This window comes from Triturus cristatus, chromosome 1_1, assembly GCF_964204655.1.
Source record: "Triturus cristatus chromosome 1_1, aTriCri1.1, whole genome shotgun sequence".
Taxonomy (NCBI): domain Eukaryota; kingdom Metazoa; phylum Chordata; class Amphibia; order Caudata; family Salamandridae; genus Triturus; species Triturus cristatus.
Window position 1 is genome coordinate 1124428554 of NC_140579.1, and position 19272 is coordinate 1124447825.

Genomic DNA, 19272 nt, shown 5'->3' on the forward strand with positions numbered 1-19272 from the left:
AGGAGGCTTTTTAGTCCCTCCTGCTTACCACCCTGTCCACTTTTGGCCCCGCCCACCGCGACTCGATCTTTTACAGACTGATTTACGCGCTCTCCTTTACAGGACAGTAAGCACTTTTTTTCTTTTCATTTGCAGCGCCATCCACACGCTCGTAATGGCTGCTCGGACAGCTACTCCTACTTCAGCCCCCCACCCCTCGTTGTTTTATACTATTTAATTGCACAAGCGCAGTCCGTTTTGGCTGCGTTTGTGTATTTAATTAATTATTTAATTAAAAAGTAAGGTGTCTTGTCGTTTTTTTTGTTTTAATTTCACACTTGTAAGGAGCACTACAAATATACACAATATTTCCAAACAAATATCTTTGATTCAAAAACATTTATTCTCAAATCTCATATTTTTTAAACATGGAGAATGTCCAATTGTTCATGTACCAATGTGTTATTGCTTTGATGCCTCGGTTAGTCCTTTATCCATTAATAAATGTTCTTGCCAAAAACATTTTTTTCCTTTTAATCCATCCAAATTTTTCTTTTGATCCATCAATCGTTGTTACCAAATTTTTATGATCCAATCACTTTATCATCCTTTTGATCCATCCATCGTTACTTTCCAATTATATAGAATATTGTATGATCCAATCATTAGGTCGAGAGGTTATACTTCCATTCCTAATGTCCAATACTCTCAACAGCCGACGCGTTTCGTCCCCTCCCGGGACATCATCAGGGCTGTGAAATAAATGAGAACATGCCATCATAATCAAGACTTTCCTGTCCATGTATTCACACCTTCAAATCAAATCCTGCCTATATAACATGCTCCAAAGTAAATCAGAATAGTAAACAAGTAGTTCTACTTTATTCCTTCCCGATATAACAGGCTCCCAAGTTAATCAGGATGTTAAACCAGTAGTTCTAGTTTGTAACAGACATCATCTCTATCAGTCAAAAATGACACAATTGGTGATATAATAAACCCCATGGGTAATATTCATAGCACTCATTGCAATAAACACCCCATTTTTTGTACCAAAATCAAAATCCTTCTATAGAACCCTCTTCGTATGCATCAATCTGTCCCTGTTCTCTCCTTAGTCTCAATTCCTACATTCCTGATCGAAAGATGCCCCTTTTATGACCCTACTTCTGTTGTCTCTATCCTGTACTCAAAGTCATAAGAAACAATCATCTATAACATCCTTAATTTCACCACCCTATTTAATTCTCAGCTACATTTCTATATTCCCAGATCAAATACAGTTGAACCGGTCTCACCTTTATCCAGTAATATTGGTGAGTGCATCCAAGACACGTTATTTCTAATGCAGTCTGTCCAATTCGACTAACACAAATATTATCTGTATCAGAGAAAAAGGAGAAAACACTTTCTATAACCTTTCCCCAACATAAAAAGTAACCTAAATATTCCAAAAACCTATTTCCCAAATTCTCTGTCCAAGTACCTGTGAAAATTCAGAAATCTTCACCATCCTCTACGCATCCCCTCGCGGTTTCTCTGCAACTCACGCTCCGTATTTTGAACAGTCCGCTCCTCTGGTTTATAAAGGCAAAGTAGCCAATCACTGAGCCTCCTTTCTAATTGTTAACCCTGTTCCCTCTCTGGTCCGCTCATTCGGTGAGCCAATCACTAAGCAGCATTTCAAAACCATACTCCCCTGGTCACAAGGTAAAGTAACCAATCACTAATCCTCCTTTCTAATTGTTGACCCTGTTGCCTCTCAGGTCCGCTCATTCAGCGAGCCAATCACTAAGCGGCATTTCAAAACCTTACTTCCCCACGATTTCTCGTCTACTTGCACTTCGTATTCTAACAATTCCGCTCCTCTAATTCGACCAGGCAAAGTAGCCAATCGCTAAGCCTCCTTTCTAATTCCTAACCCTGTTCCCTCTCTGGTCCGCTATTAAGCGGGCCAATCACTACGCGGCGTTTCAAACTGTAGAATAATAATCCAGTTTCCTATATATCCCGCCTAGTCCAACGACCGTAATCATGGTCATTAAAACAAATCTTGTATCGATAATGATAAAGGTAAACAAGCCTTAAAACACTTTTTGAGCAGTCGCAGTGCAAGCCTACGTGCACATTCGGAGATGTTGGTCCAAATGAGCACTTTGATTTTGGAGAATACATTTTTTCTTTTTGAGGACCAATGGTTCCAGCAAATTAAAGGTACAGCGATGGGGTCCAGGTTTGCTCCTTCGTATGCCAACCTCTTTATGGGGTTCTTTGAGAAGGAGCATGCCTGGGGCCAAAGGGCAGCAAGATGGACGGATTGCATTTTATTTTGGGTCCGATTCATAGATGACATTCTTTTGATATGGAAAGGGAGTGGGGGAGAACTACATGAATATTTTGATTTTCTTAATAAGAATGAGTTCAATGTAAAGTTCACTATGAATTACAGTTCAAAGGGTTTAGCGTTTCTGGATGTGGAACTTTTTACGGAAAATGATCAAATTAAGAGTAAACTATACAGAAAAACCACGGCCGCTAATTCTATCTTGGGTGCAGATAGTTTTCATCCAAAATCCGTGATCAAAGGGATCCCTTACGGGAGATGATCAGGTTAAGAAGAAACTGCAGCACCGAAGGGGATTTTGATAATGAGTTGGATGGTCTGTGCAGCAGACTATCAAAGAGAGGCAATAAAAGGACTGATCTATTAGAGGCCAGGAACAGAGTAAGAAGGGTACGGAGGGACACTACTCTTGTTCAAAAGAAAAGAGGACAACTCAAGGAAAAGGTAGCTTTTGTGACCACGCATTGTATTGAGAAAACTGGAATTTACAAATCACTCAAGAAAAATTGGGGCTTGTTGAAGGGTGTACCAGGATTAGTCAGTTCAATAGGGGACAAACCAGATATAATCTACAGGAAATGTGTAACTATAAAATATATTTTCACAAGGAACTATATACCATCAGATGTAACGGAGGGTCTTAATTGGTTACCCAAGCAACCAAGAGGCTTTTATGTGTGTGGTACATGCAATATGTGTGAATTGGGTATTAACAAAATCAAAGAATTCATGTATAACACAAAAAAAAGATTTGTGATAAGAGAATTTATTAATTGTAACAGCACAGGAGTGGTTTATGTAATTATTTGTTCTTGCAAGAAGATCTATATTGGTAGCATGAAAAGGACTTTGAAATTGAGATTACAGGAACATAGACGTGCTATTCGCAATTGTGATACCAGATCACCTCTGTACATGCATATCAAGGAATTCCATGGTATTCAAAAGATATTTCCAAGTAAGAGGGGTGGAGACTGGGAATTGCGAATTAGACAGGAAGAAGCAAAATGGATCAATAAATGCAGAGCAGTTACTCTGGGTTTAAACAGTGATAATGAATTTCATTATTTTTTGGCCTAAGGACTTTATTCAATGTTGTGTGACGTAGCAAAGGGTGTAGAAACTTCTTTGCTAGATGATATTTTGGGAGTGAGGATTGATCAATTTTGATAATCTGACAAGTACCTATATATTCTATATAATTGGAAAGTAACGATGGATATCCATCCATCGTTACTTTCCAATTATGGAAGATAAAGTGATAAAGTGATTGGATCATAAAACATTGGTAACAACGATTGATGGATCAAAAGAAAAATTTGGATGGATTAAAAGGAAAATTTTTGGGGCAAGAACATTTATTAATGGATAAAGGACTAACCGAGGCATCAAAGCAATAACACATTGGTACATGAACAATTGGACATTCTCCATTTTAAAAAAATATGAGATTTGAGAATAAATGTTTTTGAATCAAAGATATTTGTTTGGAAATATTGTGTATATTTGTAGTGCTCCTTACAAGTGTGAAATTATTTCAATGTAGGGATGGTTTAACGGTGACCATTCGTTAAGTGAGCACTGGTAATTTAAATATTTTGAGGAAGTGACTCCCTGTGCGCATGGGTGCGGGACCCTCATCGTTGTGGTGCATTTTTTTTTAATTCTTTTTTTTGTTTACCAGAAAACTAACTATTCGTGGATACACCTAAAACTTCTATTCTGGCTTTCCAAAATAAAGACATTATTTTAAATAGTTATACTTGTTAGACATTTTATTTAAACACATATTTTGTTGTAAAATAAATCATACACCGAGGTATGATTGAGGTACTTTTTTTGTTGTCAACTTAAATACTATTTCACATTTCTCAATGATTGATTACAAATGTTTTGGGTAGTGAATGGTAAGCCTCGTCGACAATGTTTTGTTTTTCAGCATTAGCACCACTAAAAGATGGCAGTCCTGTGTAGAGTAGATCGTCTTTCTTCTTGGTCTAGAAGAGTGGGAGGAGTTTTACTGTGTTTCTCAAAGTTCTCGCTCTAGTGTGTGCACACGTGTGTGGGAGTTCAGCAGCAGCATGGAGTTTGAGGAGCTGGGCATCAGAGAGGAATGCGAAGTGTTCGGTTGCATCGCTGCCGGATAGTGGCTAACCCAGCTAGATGTGCCCCATGTCATCACCCTGGGCTTGGTGGGACTGCAGCACAGGTAAAGAGGCATTGCGAGCACACTGCCAGCGGTGTCAGTGGCTTTTTGGAAGACACACGAGGGCACGTTGTCCATTCTGCATGGACACAAAGCTTGACATACTACTGGGGCGGTTTGGCGAGAGGCTTAAAAGCAGAAAGAGCAATCTTTTTATTTTCCTGTTGATTTGTGTTAAAATCGTTTTTTTGCAACTGAAACGCAATTTGGGAAATATAAAAAGGTGCTGCTACAAATCTCCTTCCAAACTTTGGGGAGGGGGTCATGTCATTTTGTATTTTGGAAATGCTTGCAAGGTCTTAAGTAGAAGCAATGATGCTTCCTACCCCCTCCCCCTGCCCCCCCCCCCCATCAGCAAATGACAGTGTTCAAAGTCACTTGGAAGTGACCCGGGGCAAGGAAGATGGATGCCCACAGTCATCGGGTGATTTCAGGTGATCACGGGTGTCTTGACTCTTCAGCCACGAGGTCCAAGAGGTGTCAACGATGACCAGGAGCTGGATTCGGTGTGTCCCACAAAGTCTGCAGCTTACTGAGGTGTTGGCGACCAGATTGGAGCCAACAAGCCTTGGCAACAGCAAGTCTTGTGGAAAGTGTAAAAAGTCAGCGGTGCAGACCAGCAAGGTCTGAAGGACTCACCCAGCAAGGGTAGGTCAGGGCAGGCCTGGAGCAACCAGGGGAGCCCTTTGATTTTGTAGAAAAGTCTTCTGGGGACCCACAAGCCAACCAGCAAGGGATTGCAAAGATGCCTTGGGAGGATTCACTCAACAGGGGCCAACGGTCACTCGGGATGGGGTAGGCCTCTGATCTTCAGTAGAAATCCTGCTGGAGGCTTGGGCCACACGTGGTCCAAAGCACAGGTTCGTAGAATGTCGTGAAGGGGTTGCACTTGAAAATAGTGCACGGTACCCAGGGATTGCAGTTCCTCATCACTCGTGGGGTCCACTTGCCTCAGCGTCGCTGGGGACTCACGATGGCCTTGGAGAAGTCAGGAAATCCTCTTCCTAGGATGCAGGGACTTCGAACTCCGGCGGGAGCAGGAATGTTTGCGACCGTTGATTGCAAGATTGGGTGCCTGCCAAGCAGGGGAGTCACTCCTTGACTCCAAGGGAGATTCTTCAGTCTTCCAGAGGTAGTGGAACGTCGAAGGTCCAGGATTCTTCTGCAGAGCGTCATCCAGGGATATCCAGTTTGCAATGGCAAGGGTTCCCTAACTTATACTACAAGGAAGGGAGGGACTAGCTCTATGACCCCACCTATGGGAGGGTCAGGGGAGTGGGTGGCTACACCCACTTCCCTTTGTCCAGTTTCGCGCCAGAGCAGGGGCTGGTAGCCCCTGAACCGGTTTGAGCTGGCATATGCACAGAGGAGCCTACTTCTCCCCCAGTGCAGGACTTCAACGCACTCTAGGAGTGCACCCACCCAACCCCAATACACTAATTCCTGTCTGGGAGGTGACCACACCTCCCTGTGACAGGATGCCTATTGTTGGGCCTCCTCCACTGCGAGTTTCAGTCAGCAGCAGGAGGGCAACCCAGTGTCTGTGACTGGTGGCATCCATTTTGTGATGCCAGGGCTCTTCAGGATTCTACTGTGTTTCCATAGTGGGTACATGTCTATCCCTCTAGAAGGGTGGGATCATACTCCCACACCAGTTACTGGTGTGGGGGTATGACTCCAAAGCGTTTGACACCAAACACGACATGTTTTGATGCAGCCATTCCAAAGTTAGCATTTACCGCTAGGTTATAATGCACTTAAGAGTATATGGTTTAACCGCATCCACAAACAGCCACAGAGAATGGACTCTGAGAGCTGCAGAGGGGCCCTGCTCAGGCAGAGGCACCCCCTCACATGAAAACCAAGCACCCTGCCCTCAGGATTGTTAGGGCCTGCCTTAGGGGTGACTGATAGGTTTATATGTGTGTGTAAGGAGAGATATAGGGAACCTATATCTCAATGAGGAGTGCTAACACTACCTCACCCAGGCTGCAGTAGCAGGCCTGTGGTGTCAGATTTAGTCTGCTTCCCAGGGGTGGCATAATACATGCTTCAGCCCCTGGTAGGCCTGTGAAGTACCTATGCCCTTGGTACCGAAGGTACCATATACTAGGGGCTCATAAGGTACCACAGTATCCAATCACTAGTGCATCTAATATGCACTCCAAGTTGTTAAAAGAGAACAGAGAGGCTGGTGCCCTGATTAACAGGGTCCCAGCCAGACTATAGCCAGAAACCAGTGTTAACATCAGAAAAAAAAGTGGGGGCAACATAAGTGCAGATCCTACTCTCCTACAGCCACCATCCAGCTCCACTTTCATTATTCCCGTAAAAAACATTAGTAAAATCCCCTTCAAACTTAAAACTTTGAGTATAGCAGTAAATATAATTAGCACGCACTTTAAAATATGTTCCACAGTTGCCCTAATGACCTGAATAAAACCGAAAGGCCATGACAGGGCCGGCTTTAGCGCTGGTGCGAAAGTCTTTTTTGGCACCCCACCAATGACCTCTTTCTCCGCAGATACCATTACTACCATCCCCCAACAGTGCCCTTCATCTCTCCATAGCCCTTCTCTTATATGCATCTCATTTGTTGTATAGTGCTACTCATATCAGTGTAGAGTGTCAGTACTTTACACCACTTACACATTATACTGAGACAATGAATCATACAAGATTGTAAATCAGTCTATAGGGAATGTCACATAAGCCAATGAGGATTACAAGGTTTAGGAATCACATGTCATCCATACTGTTGGGCAGTATATTTTAAAAGGTTTTGGACTGCGGAAGCACAAACTCAGGATGTAAAGCATAGACGAGTGGTTGGGGGTTGGCTTTACTAATAAAAATGTATATCGGCCCAAACTCTTTTTAGCAACATTAAAATAATGAAAGACTGGGGAACTTCTAACCATATAGTAAAACAAAAAAAGTGACGTTCTATCTATACCATTCATGTTTCTATGCAGTTCTTTCATGACAGTTCATAGGTCTCTGTCTTATGTTAGGATTGTAACTTCTGAACTGCAAGTAACACAAGAATATCTGTGACAAAGGCAGTAACCCACTTAACTATCCAAATAAAATACAGCTTACCAACAGGCAAAGGACTGCTCTCCAGCAGGATCATTAATCACCAGTTCTCTGGACATTTTTTATTGTTGTCTTGCATCCATGGCCATGATAATGTTAAAAACAATTTAAATGAAGCATACACAAAGTATGTGACTTGCTGGGCCTGTGCAGATTTTTTAAATAAAAACAAATAGTAACACATTCTCTTACCTACTCCTTGTGTCAAAGTCTGATCTGATAAGCAGCTGAAGGAGTCAGGAAAGGTGAATCAGAATAAACAAACTTATTTTCTCCAATGCTGAACAGAAATGGAAATATCCACACATGCTGGTAGTCAAAAGTTACTCGTTGTCAAATAAAGAATTTGTTCCTTTCGCCGTGTCCCTATTGTACTTGCACGACACTGCCCACCTTTCTAAAAGGAGTTGGGTGATTGTGATTGGGGATGGCTGCGAGAAAGAGCCCAGGCCAATAACGCATCTCCCAGAATATGAAGAAAAGCAACGTTCGGCGGAACGTTTTAAATGATAGTGGCTATTTTCTATTGGCCCCATGTCCTCACTGCGAGGGCTAAGGCTCATATTTGGGTGGGCCAGGCTCATGTTTGGGTGGGCCTGGCACACCCGGCCCACCCTCTAGAACCGGGTCTGGGCGTTACCCGTTTGGCCGGAAGTAGTCACTGTAATTTCAATGTGAAATTACAATTGCAAATAGCGCCTTAGAAGAAAGTCAGCCGGTGATGTTTTCGATAAATTGTTTACCTAAGCCCACGTGTTCGGAATGAACGCATCTGTGTCTTTTGCTGGGAGAGGCAGTCTTGCACTTAGAGGGCGTAGATGGGTAGGCAGTGCCCTCGTCTTCAGGGACATGTTTCCACAGCAGGAGGTGGCGCTGTCTCACCGCCCTGACCACTTACCCACCCAGCCCGGGACACATTTGTTTCGGCATAGCAGGTGCGGTGAAGTGCAGGAATGTGGTCCCACCAACTCCCGAAGGTGAGGAGTGAAGACAGCGACTTCTCGCTCTGTGCCACTGGAGAAGGGGAGGACGGCAGACCCACAGGAGGAAACCAACCAGCTGAAGTGTGAAGGAAGTAGCACGGCTGTCCGTCGTCTGCTAAAGAGCTGCTGAGGTAGCCCCACCGCCATGGGACACTTTAAACCATCCCTGGTATTTGAGCAAATAGTTGCGGGGTTATTTTAGCAAATGCTGGAAGTATAGTACCCCCAGGGGCACCCCGCTGTCCCCTCTCCCCCATAATAGGTTACCCAAATGACACACACAAGACAGTTGGTGTTGGGTAACAATGCTGCAGGTTTATTACATAATTCCAGTATATGTAATGGGTGGGTTATCTTACGGGCGATCCAAGGGCAGGCAACCAACTGGGTCGCCTGCCCGCCTGATGAGCCTTTCTACGATCACGTGCCGTTGGTAATTCTACTCACGCCCCCCCTCTCGGGGCGGAGCGTCGCATAGCAAGCCCCCGGTTGTTCAGGCCCACAACCGCCCGCAGGACTAGCGGGGCGCCGACACGGCTTCCGGGACCTCGCTTGAGGCTCCTCGGTTTTGGCTCAGGCACCCCCTATGGTGCCACGCAGAGGTACCCTTTGTACCGGCCTGCTTCCAGATCGCCCTGTAACTCCGCCTGCAACGAAAAAAGAAAACATTACAACGCTCAGAAACCCCCCCCCCCACCCAACGCCTATGCCGGGTAAGCGGTAGGGAGGGAAATGGCGAAGCGGGCGACAAAGAGGTCGCCAGGAGGGTGGGGGAAGGCTAAATAGCCTCCCCCTCACACCAGGGCCAGGAAGTGACACGCATTGCGCGTCACTTCCAGCCAGCCCGAGGAGGGGACCTCTGGTCTGCGTCCCCCCCCCCCCAGTGGGAGGGGGTGGGGAGGGGTGACCGGGGCCCCGGGGGCACTAAGGCGCCGACCGCCGATTGGCCCCCTGCGGGGGCCGCGGTCAGCGGCATAGTACCCTCAGGGGCACCCCGCTGTCCCCCCTCCCCCATAATAGGTTACCCAAATGACACACACAAAACAGTTGGTGTTGGGTAACAATGCTGCAGGTTTATTACATAATTCCAGTATATGTAATGGGTGGGTTATCTTACGGGTGATCCAAGGGCAGGCAACCAACTGGGTCGCCTGCCCGCCTGATGAGCCGGGCAGCGCGGGAGCGATGCCCGCCGTTGCTGCCCTCCAGGTGATTCTTTCTACGATCACGTGCCGTTGGTAATTCTACTCACGCCCCCCCTCTCGGGGCGGAGCGTCGCATAGCAAGCCCCCGGTTGTTCAGGCCCACAACCGCCCGCAGGACTAGCGGGGCGCCAACACGGCTTCCGGGACCTCGCTGGAGGCTCCTCGGTTTTGGCTCAGGCACCCCCTATGGTGCCGCGCAGAGGTACCCTTTGTACCGGCCTGCTTCCAGATCGCCCTGTAACTCCGCCACAGCCCTGGAGGCGGCTTACCGTCACAGCCAGGGCCCCCCACCAACTCGCTATAGTCTTACCTGCAACCTTTCCTATCTAGGGCTTCCTGCGCTAGCTGGAAGGGAACCATCCTAGCAGAAAGAAGGGTTTGAAATTCTGCCACCTCATAGACAGTGTGACAGCGCTAGCGGGACTCAAACCCTGTGGGATCCCTTATGTCCACAGGCCCAAGACTTACCAGTGAGCTATAGCTCCTGGTGTTGTAGGCCCCAGTTGCTATCCTAACCGGATAGGGTCCGCTGCAAGAGAGGACCCGATGGGCCTGGGGAGATGCGCCAAGAACTATTCGCGCCCCATGCGGGCAGGTTACCCTCTTCACAATTCTGGGCCTGCCCTCTTTGGCTATGAAGGCGAGAAGGGTTTTACTTAACCTTTGGCCAGTCCCCTCTGATTGCTCAACCTGGAGCACAGGAGTGCTCCTGGCTGCCAGCGCGTGACCATGGGCAAGGGGCGACTCTTGCCCTTGCCCACCATCCCTTATTCCTTATGGGAATTATGCCCCTACAGATCCCTCAGTGATGAAACCCCCTAGGTATACCAGCTACGGGAATCTGTCAGGCTTTAAGCATTGCGCGCTGTCGGTAAAGTTCAAGCCTTGAGGATTGAGTAAGTCTTACTACGCCCCTCCCATCATGCTCCTCAGGAGGGTGGCGGGGGGGTGCCCCCCCAACCAACCCAGAGCATCCCCAGCGGTGCCAAATTCCTGCTCCATTGAAGTAGAGATTTAGTGCACCCTGGGCGTGACAAATGTACTATTGACATAATGTCTCCTTGTGTTTGCCCCGCAGACACCCCAGTTATTGGGACAGCAGCACCCTATGTTGGCAGGCAGCGCCCCTAGCGCGGTAAACGTGTCCGTAAACCCGGATCCCAGACTCCCGCAGCTGCAGTACGCGACCAGTGAATCCGGTGGGGGGTACCCGCAACCGCAATGGTCCTCTAGACCTCCAGAAAAGGCCCTATTTTACCTGGGCCTATCTCCAAATGATGGTGGTTTCACCCAGCTGTAAGGCCAGAGGCCCGCCTATGGAGCCTATTTACTTGTTTTGCTACTCGGCCCCTTTATGGGTGGGCCTCCGAATTAGGGCAACGCGCGTGCTCCCAGGGCACGGAGTTACTGGAGAGCAGCTGCCTGTTACCCACACGCTGATACTTTATCTGTTGCTGACAACAACAACGACACACGAACCAAGCCCCCCTTCAGCAAAAGGTTGGAGACGAGGGACACGTGGTCACGTGTGGTCAGGATCGGACAGCGCGACCCTTGCCGTGAATAGCACTTTTATATGCGCGAATTCGACCCGAAGGTATAGCAGCGCTGTGCATGAGCACCTTATTTACACCCATATTCGGGCACGGGAGTGAGATCATACGGCGATATTCACTGATTTACCCAGCGTCACCCACCCAGCGCGAACTCGATCCGAAGGTAATGGCGCGCCGTACGTGAGCACCGTATATACATACATCATCGGGAACGTGGATATTAATTAACTTATCTGCCCGGAGTCACAGCGTGACCCGCCTGAAGGTATTGGAGTGCAGTACATGAGCCCCGTATTAGCATACCTATTCGGGCACGGTGGATTAGTGATTAGCTCCAACCGTAATGCGCGCGAAATTTTTAGAGCGCCGGACACTAGCACCGACCAAATAACCCATTCGGGTGCAGGGGGTGTCGTAATGCCCGGAATCACCTGATGCGTGCGAATGTGGGCACGAGCAAATTAATACCTGCACTTGTATCATGGTCTGCATTATAGGAAGCCAGCCCATACAGGTTGCATATTTATCTAGCGTGAACTCGACCCGATGGTATTGGAGCAAAATCTTGTGCACAATGCCTGCACTTGTATCAAGTGTCTGCCTTATAGGAAGCCAGCAGATACAAGTTGCCTATTTGTATAGCGCAAACTCGATGCCAAAGGTCTTGGAGCGCTTTACATGAGCACCGTATCCACATTACACCATGCAGGCACGGGTAGCGTAAGCGATTCGTACCATATAACAAGATCCCTGTGCCAAATCACGCGAACACCGCACCCGATTAACCATTGAGGTGCGGGGGGTTTAGTAATGCCTGCAATCGCGTAATGTGAACAATGCATGTACTTGTGTAACGTATCTGCCTTATAGGAGGCTAGCAATTACATGTTGCATATTTATTTAGTGCACTTGTATCATGTATCCGCCTTATAGGAAGCCAAAAATACAAGTTGCATAAATATATAGCGCGAACTCGACCCGAAGGTATTGGAGCGCTTTACATGAGCTCCTTATTTACATTACACCTTTTAAGCACGGGGAACTTACAAGATTCGTACCAAATGGCCGCGACCCCAAGGCACGAACCCTGGTTTCCTGCCCAGAGGTGGCCATGCAGCCGACGGACCACGTCCACTCCCGACATTGCAGGCGGTGCAACGCGTCCGTAACGGGAAGTGTTTTTTGCCCCGATGGGACGCTTCGTCAGCGTCAAAATCACACAGCGCAGAATTAGAGACGCCATGATTAAGCTTGTATTTAGTTCATGATCACTTCTAGGCACTGTGTGCTCCGTTCCCGAGTGCAATATTGCGTTATCAGGTGTCTCGGCGCAAAACCTGCGAGCCATGCATGCCCTGATATCGTGCATCTGCCTCTATGGGCAGCCACGATTACCTGTTGCATATTTATGTAGCGCGCCATCGGCCCGACGGTATTGGAGCGCTTTACATGAGTGCCCGGTTTACATAAAACATCCAGGCACTGGGCGCGTAATTCAAATGACTACCGTACGTGATAACCCGAGCACCACCCCCGATTATCCCTTGAGGTGCGGGGTGTTTAGACCTGGCCGCAATGCGGACGCGATCCCACAGGCTGGGACTGATTACCGTAACCAGCCCCCAAACCGCAGCATGCCACGGCTACTTTTTGAGCGCCGCGGGGGCTGCAGGCTCATCGCGGTGCGCAGGATGTCGAAATAGTGCGCTGAAACACCCAGGGCCCGGTGTCATTGAACATGCCCCTGACCCCCAGCACCACGGAACAGTGACACACCCCACCCGGGTCCTCGACTACTACCCCCGCCAAGTGGCAATGTTGTCGGATAAGGCACTTGCACCATGGGAGGCGTCTCTAGACCGCGCTTGTCGCACCCCACGTCCCCGCACAGCGGAGGCACACGCGAGCACAGGGCAGAGCAAAAGGCAGCACTCGCCTGCACAGACTCGAGTCTTTTCGTCACATGATTCATGCAATCGAGTCCCGGCCGGCAATTGCTAAAACCCAGCGCCTCCTCTGAGGGTTCAGGCGCCTTGTGCTGTTCTCTGGCACTGGCCCCCATAGCAGAAACGTGGTCGCTCCCCGCAGTCCACTAAGGGAGGATGTCCTACTACCAACATCTGCCCAGTGCTCCTGCGACACCCTCCCCGTGTATTACGGTCACGGAGCGGCATGCACCCCCCCAGCCAAACCAGAATTAATGGCGGCCGGGAGGATGCTACTTAAACCGACCCGACCCAGGGAAATCAGGGAGGGACGTAGAATCCTGAGCCTGCACGGCTCCAACCCCCCACATGCTGCTTCGGCAGGGTGGAAGCCTCTGCTCTGGCCGTGCATCAACCTTCGCATCCTCTACAGGAGCGGAGCGACGTGCTCAACCCCAAGCCGGAGTCGGGTTAAGCAACGGCTTGCACATGCTCATTCTCCTTCTCCCCCGGGCCTACCCGTACACCCGTTTGCTCTCTCGCCACACCCGCAGGCGGCGGCGGCTGCCCGTGCTCGCAAAGAGCTAACAACTCCCCCTTGGCAGCCCGCGCAAAGGCCACACTGGCCTGCCCGGGACTGCCTTCCAGAAGGCGATCGGCGGGGGGTGGCAAGCGTTGTGCACTCACCGTGGAAACGGATGCCATGAAGTCGCGTGCAGTGCACGGCCCGAGCAGCCAAACGAATGGACACGAGGGAAAAGGCGAGGCTCGAACCCACAACCTCAGCATGGCTCAGTGAAAGCACTGCTACACAAGTAAAGCGCGCCAACCGATTGCGCCACTGGGGCTCACCCATAAACTTCTCGACGGAATCAGAGCGCCTACCTGTGCACCTGTTTCGTCACAGATGACACGTCCGTCCTTGTTAGGCACGGGGAGATCAAGTGACTTTGCCCAGAATCACCGGATGCTGCATCGTTGCCGACACCCGAACTCGGCTGCCCAGCTCCCAGGTCGGCCCTCTCCCGCCCCGAGGCCACTACATCCTCTCCAAACGGTGTCATTAAACACCCGCTAAGCTTTTCCGCCCACGCACGCCTCTCAACCACCCATGCCCCTATCTTGCGCCCCCTCCGCCCGTGGCCATCATGGCCACAGGGCCCCGTCGACCTGGTACTGCCCAGGGACAGGGCCGGGGCGGAGTGGGTGCTGCAAGACTCACCGCATCCAGTAGCGCAGAGGCGACAACAACCGAAGTGCCGTGGGGGCCGGAGTCACACGAGGACTGCGCGGGCGGAGGACCGATGCTGCCGAGGTAAGGCGAAATGGCGAAGCGGGCGACAAAGAGGTCGCCAGGAGGGTGGGGGAAGGCTAAATAGCCTCCCCCTCACACCAGGGCCAGGAAGTGACACGCATTGCGCGTCACTTCCGGCCAGCTCGAGGAGGGGAGCTCTGGTCTGCGTCCCCGCCCCCCCCCCAGTGGGAGGGGGTGTGGAGGGGTGACCGGGGGCACTAAGGCCCCGACCGCCGATTGGCCCCCTGCGGGGGCCGCGGTCAGCGGCAAAACTACAATTCCCAGAATGCAACTAGCTGATTGCTCACAAGCACAGGTGTGACTCGTCGGTCGAGAATCTTAGTAGCTGTTTAGAGGTTTTGAGCCCCTCCAACCTCCCAGGATTCGCCTGCGACAGAAGCGCTGTTTTGGAAAACCTTTAGAAGTTGAGAGCAGCACGAGTTCCGGTGACTGGGCGGGGAGGGTTCCATAAGATAAACAAGCATTAAAAATGCAATAGGTCTCGCCTTTCATTAAGTTAAAGCCATTTCCTTTGCTATACAATACCATTAGCAACGCAAATGGCTTTAATTTAATCAAAGGCGAGACCTATTGCATTTTCAATACTTGTTCTCAACAGACTTTGATCCAGAGCGAGTTAGAACACGTTAGACAGAAAGGCAAAACAATTAAGCACTGAGGCAGGTACATCAGTGCATAGAACATAGCTTAAGCCATAGTAGTGCAAGATTCCTCACACACATCTCTGTACAGCACGTGTGACTGCTCCGTAATGGAGGAAGCCAGAACACTTTTATTTTTTTAAATAAATAATATTTGGGGGTTTTAGTGACTGAAAGTCAAAATACAACAAAAACAGAATTAGTGCTCAAAGTTCTCGCCAGTATGTCACACGACCCCTACCCACACCCCAGCACATTCATCAAAAAACAAATCAAAACATCATTCCTAATGTGGAACTTGATAGTCCATAGTAGTCCCACCATTTCCCCCAGATCTTAGTGAATTTCCGGGGGCATCCTCGGGCAACATAGACTGACTCCTCCTGCTTAGCACACCAATCCATGCCCGCGCTCCACACTTTCAGGGTCGGGGCGTGGCTGTTTGCAGGATTGTGCAATGTCCTTCTTGGCCACGGGGTCGCTAATCCCACAAAAGCCCTGTCTCCCCAAAGTCATAAAATATCTCTAACAAGGCTAGCTTCGGGGTCAATGCAACTGATTCCCCCTGAAAGGGGAGTACCTATACGTGTCCAGTATCAGGCAATCACAGCCAGACCATGTGGTAAAAATCTGTGACTGATGAGTGACAACGAGCACATCTAGGGTCAGAGAGGGTACCTGCCCGTCCCAACTATTGGTGAGTCATGTAAGTTTGGTGTAGATGGTGTAACTAGACAGGGAGGAGCCATGCCAAGACCGCCATCTCCCTAGGGGCATGCAGGCCTTCTGCCATTCAACCTCCTCTACCTTTCCCACCCAGCCCCCTCATTTCTGTTTTAGGGAGTCTAGTGTCTCCGGAGCATTGCACAAGAGGGCTCGGTATAAATGAGAGATACTCCCCTCTGCCCAACTTCCCCCTCAACAAAGATGCCTCAAGGGGGCTGAACTCAGGCACCTCGTGCAGGTGGGCATTGCAATGACCCAGGGCGTGCCAAAACTGCAAATACTTGTTGAGTGCGGGAGAGAGCAAACTGATCTTGGAAGTTAGTGAAGGAGCAGAGATGGGATCCCCGCCACACATCGCCCAGCACAGTAATCCCAATGGAGTCCCACCGGTGAAACCCCTCCAGGCGTGCCAACTGTTACAGCCAGCGCCCTCCTCCCACAGTGGAGTTTGCAAGGTTAAATGTCTACCCCAGCTCATAAATCGTAGTGCACCCCTCCATGCCAAAAAGACCACTCTGGTGACCTCCGGATGAGCAAGAGGAATTGGATGGCCATACTAATGGTGCAGGACCCCATTGAGACTAAGGCCAGAAAGTTCCAGTTGGCACGCCGGGTCTGCCCGCCACACATCATCCAGTCATTCATTTACAACTAATAATTGAGAGGCCCAGTAGTATCAATGTATATCGACCGCTCTGATGCTACCATCGTACGCCGAATGGCAACATTTGGCTTGACTAATACCAGGTGGGGTGTGGGGGGGAGGCGGTTGGGGGTGGTCTCCCCAAAGGAAGGAGCGAAACAATGCTGTGACGTTTGTGAACTATGCATTAGGAATTTGGAGTGGAAAGGACTGCAAGAAATAGAGGGAACGGGGTAAAATCATCATGTTTTTTAACACTACCCTGCTTAGGACGTTAAGTGGGAGGTTTTGCCATGCTAGAAGAGTAGATGTAGTCCCCTTCAGGAGGGGAGGGGTTGAGCTTAAGCGCCTCTGTGAAGTCCAGAAGTGTAGAGATACATACCTCTAAATACTTAAAACTGAGGCAGTGGATGGGAATGTCAGGCTTCCAGTCAACCGATGCATTATTCCCTTGCAAGGGGATGCACAGTGACTTACTCCTGTTGACCCTGAGACCCAAGGCATCTTTAAAGAGGTGGAGGACCTCGCGAGCTCATGGGCTGGAACCTGCCGAATCTGCATGGAACAGGAGGACAGCGTCCGCATATAATGCAATCCTATCTTCAGTGGCACCACACCAATTCCAACCTCAAGAATGAGCATCACAGTGGATCAAACGACTCAGGGGTTCAATAACAAGGGAGAAGAAGAGCTGAGAAAGGGATCATCCCTGGAGGGGTACCACGTCTGACTGGGAACTTGGGGGAAAAAGCTCCTTTGATCATAACCTGGGCTTTCGGGGGAGAGTATAATAGCGCCACCATAGTCAGAAATTTGTAGCCAAAGCCCATTAGGCTCAGTACCAATGTAAGATAGCCCCAGTCGATGGTGTTAAACACATGTTAAAGACGACAAGCAACAGGGCTGCCACCTCCTGGAGCTCTCCCACATGGGCCAACACCACTTACAACTGCTGGATACAGTGTCTGGTGGTACGGCCAGGCTTGAAGCCACATTGATCTGGGTGGATCAAGGAACCAAGGATCGCCAGCCGCCGGTGGCAAGGTATTCCAAATTATTATTATTTTTTTAAATTTGTTCTATTGGTTTTCAACAAGAGTAGACAATCAGTATTTAGCAAACTGTTGCTTTAGCCAGTATAACATTCCCACATCTTGGGGAGTACAAATGTACTGACATAGCAAAGAGAAAAAAAACAATAGTACAAATGCAAGTGTAGAGTATGAAAAGCAATCAACTGATGAACTGGTCATACATAACAACAACCACGAAAGATCTACATGCAAATCAGCAGTTTATATAGGCATAATCCTGATAAAGGGCACCTCTCTAGCAATGCCCCATCTATGGGTCACCCCATGAGAGCAGCAGCAGGAAAGTACCACCCTACTCACCCTATCACCAGGTGATAATGGTGCGAGATCCCATAGTCTGGCCATTCCTGCCAGTCCGACATAGGTCCTCACATGCAAGCACTCAGCACCCTGGGCATATAATTCAGGGAGGAGAGTCATAGTTGTTTCCTCGATCTTCCCAAATTATTTGTCCCAGCATGTCCCTTCCCAGCAACCGTGCCCTGAAGATTCATTTGTGCAAAGAAGTCTGATTCAGCCCGAGCCCATTTTAAGCGTATTCCCAACCACCCCTTAATGTCTGGAGCTACAGGCGCCTTCCATTGTACGGCAATATGACGCTTAAACAGGATAAACGGTAGGTTTATAAATGTATGCATGTACCTGTACCCTTTCACCCTAGTACGAATCCCCAGCACACAACATTCTGGAGTGGATGGTACTGTGCACTCTACTATACCAGCCGTTATCTCAATTACTTACCCCCAAACACACTGGAGCACTGCCCATTTCCACATCATATGAAAAAAGCCGGCATCTGGTATTCTACCTCTAGGACATTCAGAGGAAGGTCCTGGGTACATGCCTTATATTCGGTGAGGAGTAAGGTAGGTTTGATGTGCGTAATCGAATTAAGTGAACCAGAAGCATGGGCTGCTGGACACCTCCCCACATGCCGCAGAGCTTGGTCCCATTGTATGTCTAACAGTAGAGTGGGCAGAACCAAGTCCCATCAACCTCGTGCCAAACCTAACCCTCCAGGGGCAGTGGTTTGCAGGGCAATATATAGATTTGGATTTGTGATGGCATGCCATGTGCCCCCATAGGATAACAGAACATGTAATAAGTGGTATTGGGGTGGTTCCCTCCCTTCCACTCCCCGGATGTTGTGTAATGCATGTTGAATCACAATATGCCAGGAAGTGTCCCACTGTTATCCTAAAAGGACATGAGGCTCTCTTCATGGTAAACATCTCCCAGAACCAATATATCAGCTATCGTCCATGATGCCAGGTCAAAACGATGTGTCATCTCATGGAGGGCTGGCATTTGCCAAATTGGAGTGAGGGAAGAATAGGGTGAGCAGTCACCCTGTCTCACCACATAGTGAGACCAACCCAAACAGGACACTCTCATCTGCTGCGGTTACTCAAGCAGTCGAGCTCCAGTAGATGATAACCATATATATATTGGAACTCCTCCCAGGCCCCCTGCAACTGCCACCTTCTCAAACAAGCTCCTGTGCCAAGCCATTGCGTTGGCCATTGCAGTTGTGCCACTACATACCACTCCAAATT

General features: G+C 49.0%; 1 long non-coding RNA gene across 1 annotated transcript in view; it reads right to left on the reverse strand.

Moving 5' to 3' along the window:
• Positions 1–462: 462 nt before the first annotated feature.
• Positions 463–19272, reverse strand: part of LOC146871714 (uncharacterized) — a 490791-nt gene continuing 471981 nt past the window's right edge. Inside the window, exon 3 of the long non-coding RNA XR_014981044.1 lies at positions 463–731. This is a non-coding gene — a long non-coding RNA (uncharacterized LOC146871714). The remainder of the gene's footprint in view (positions 732–19272) is intronic.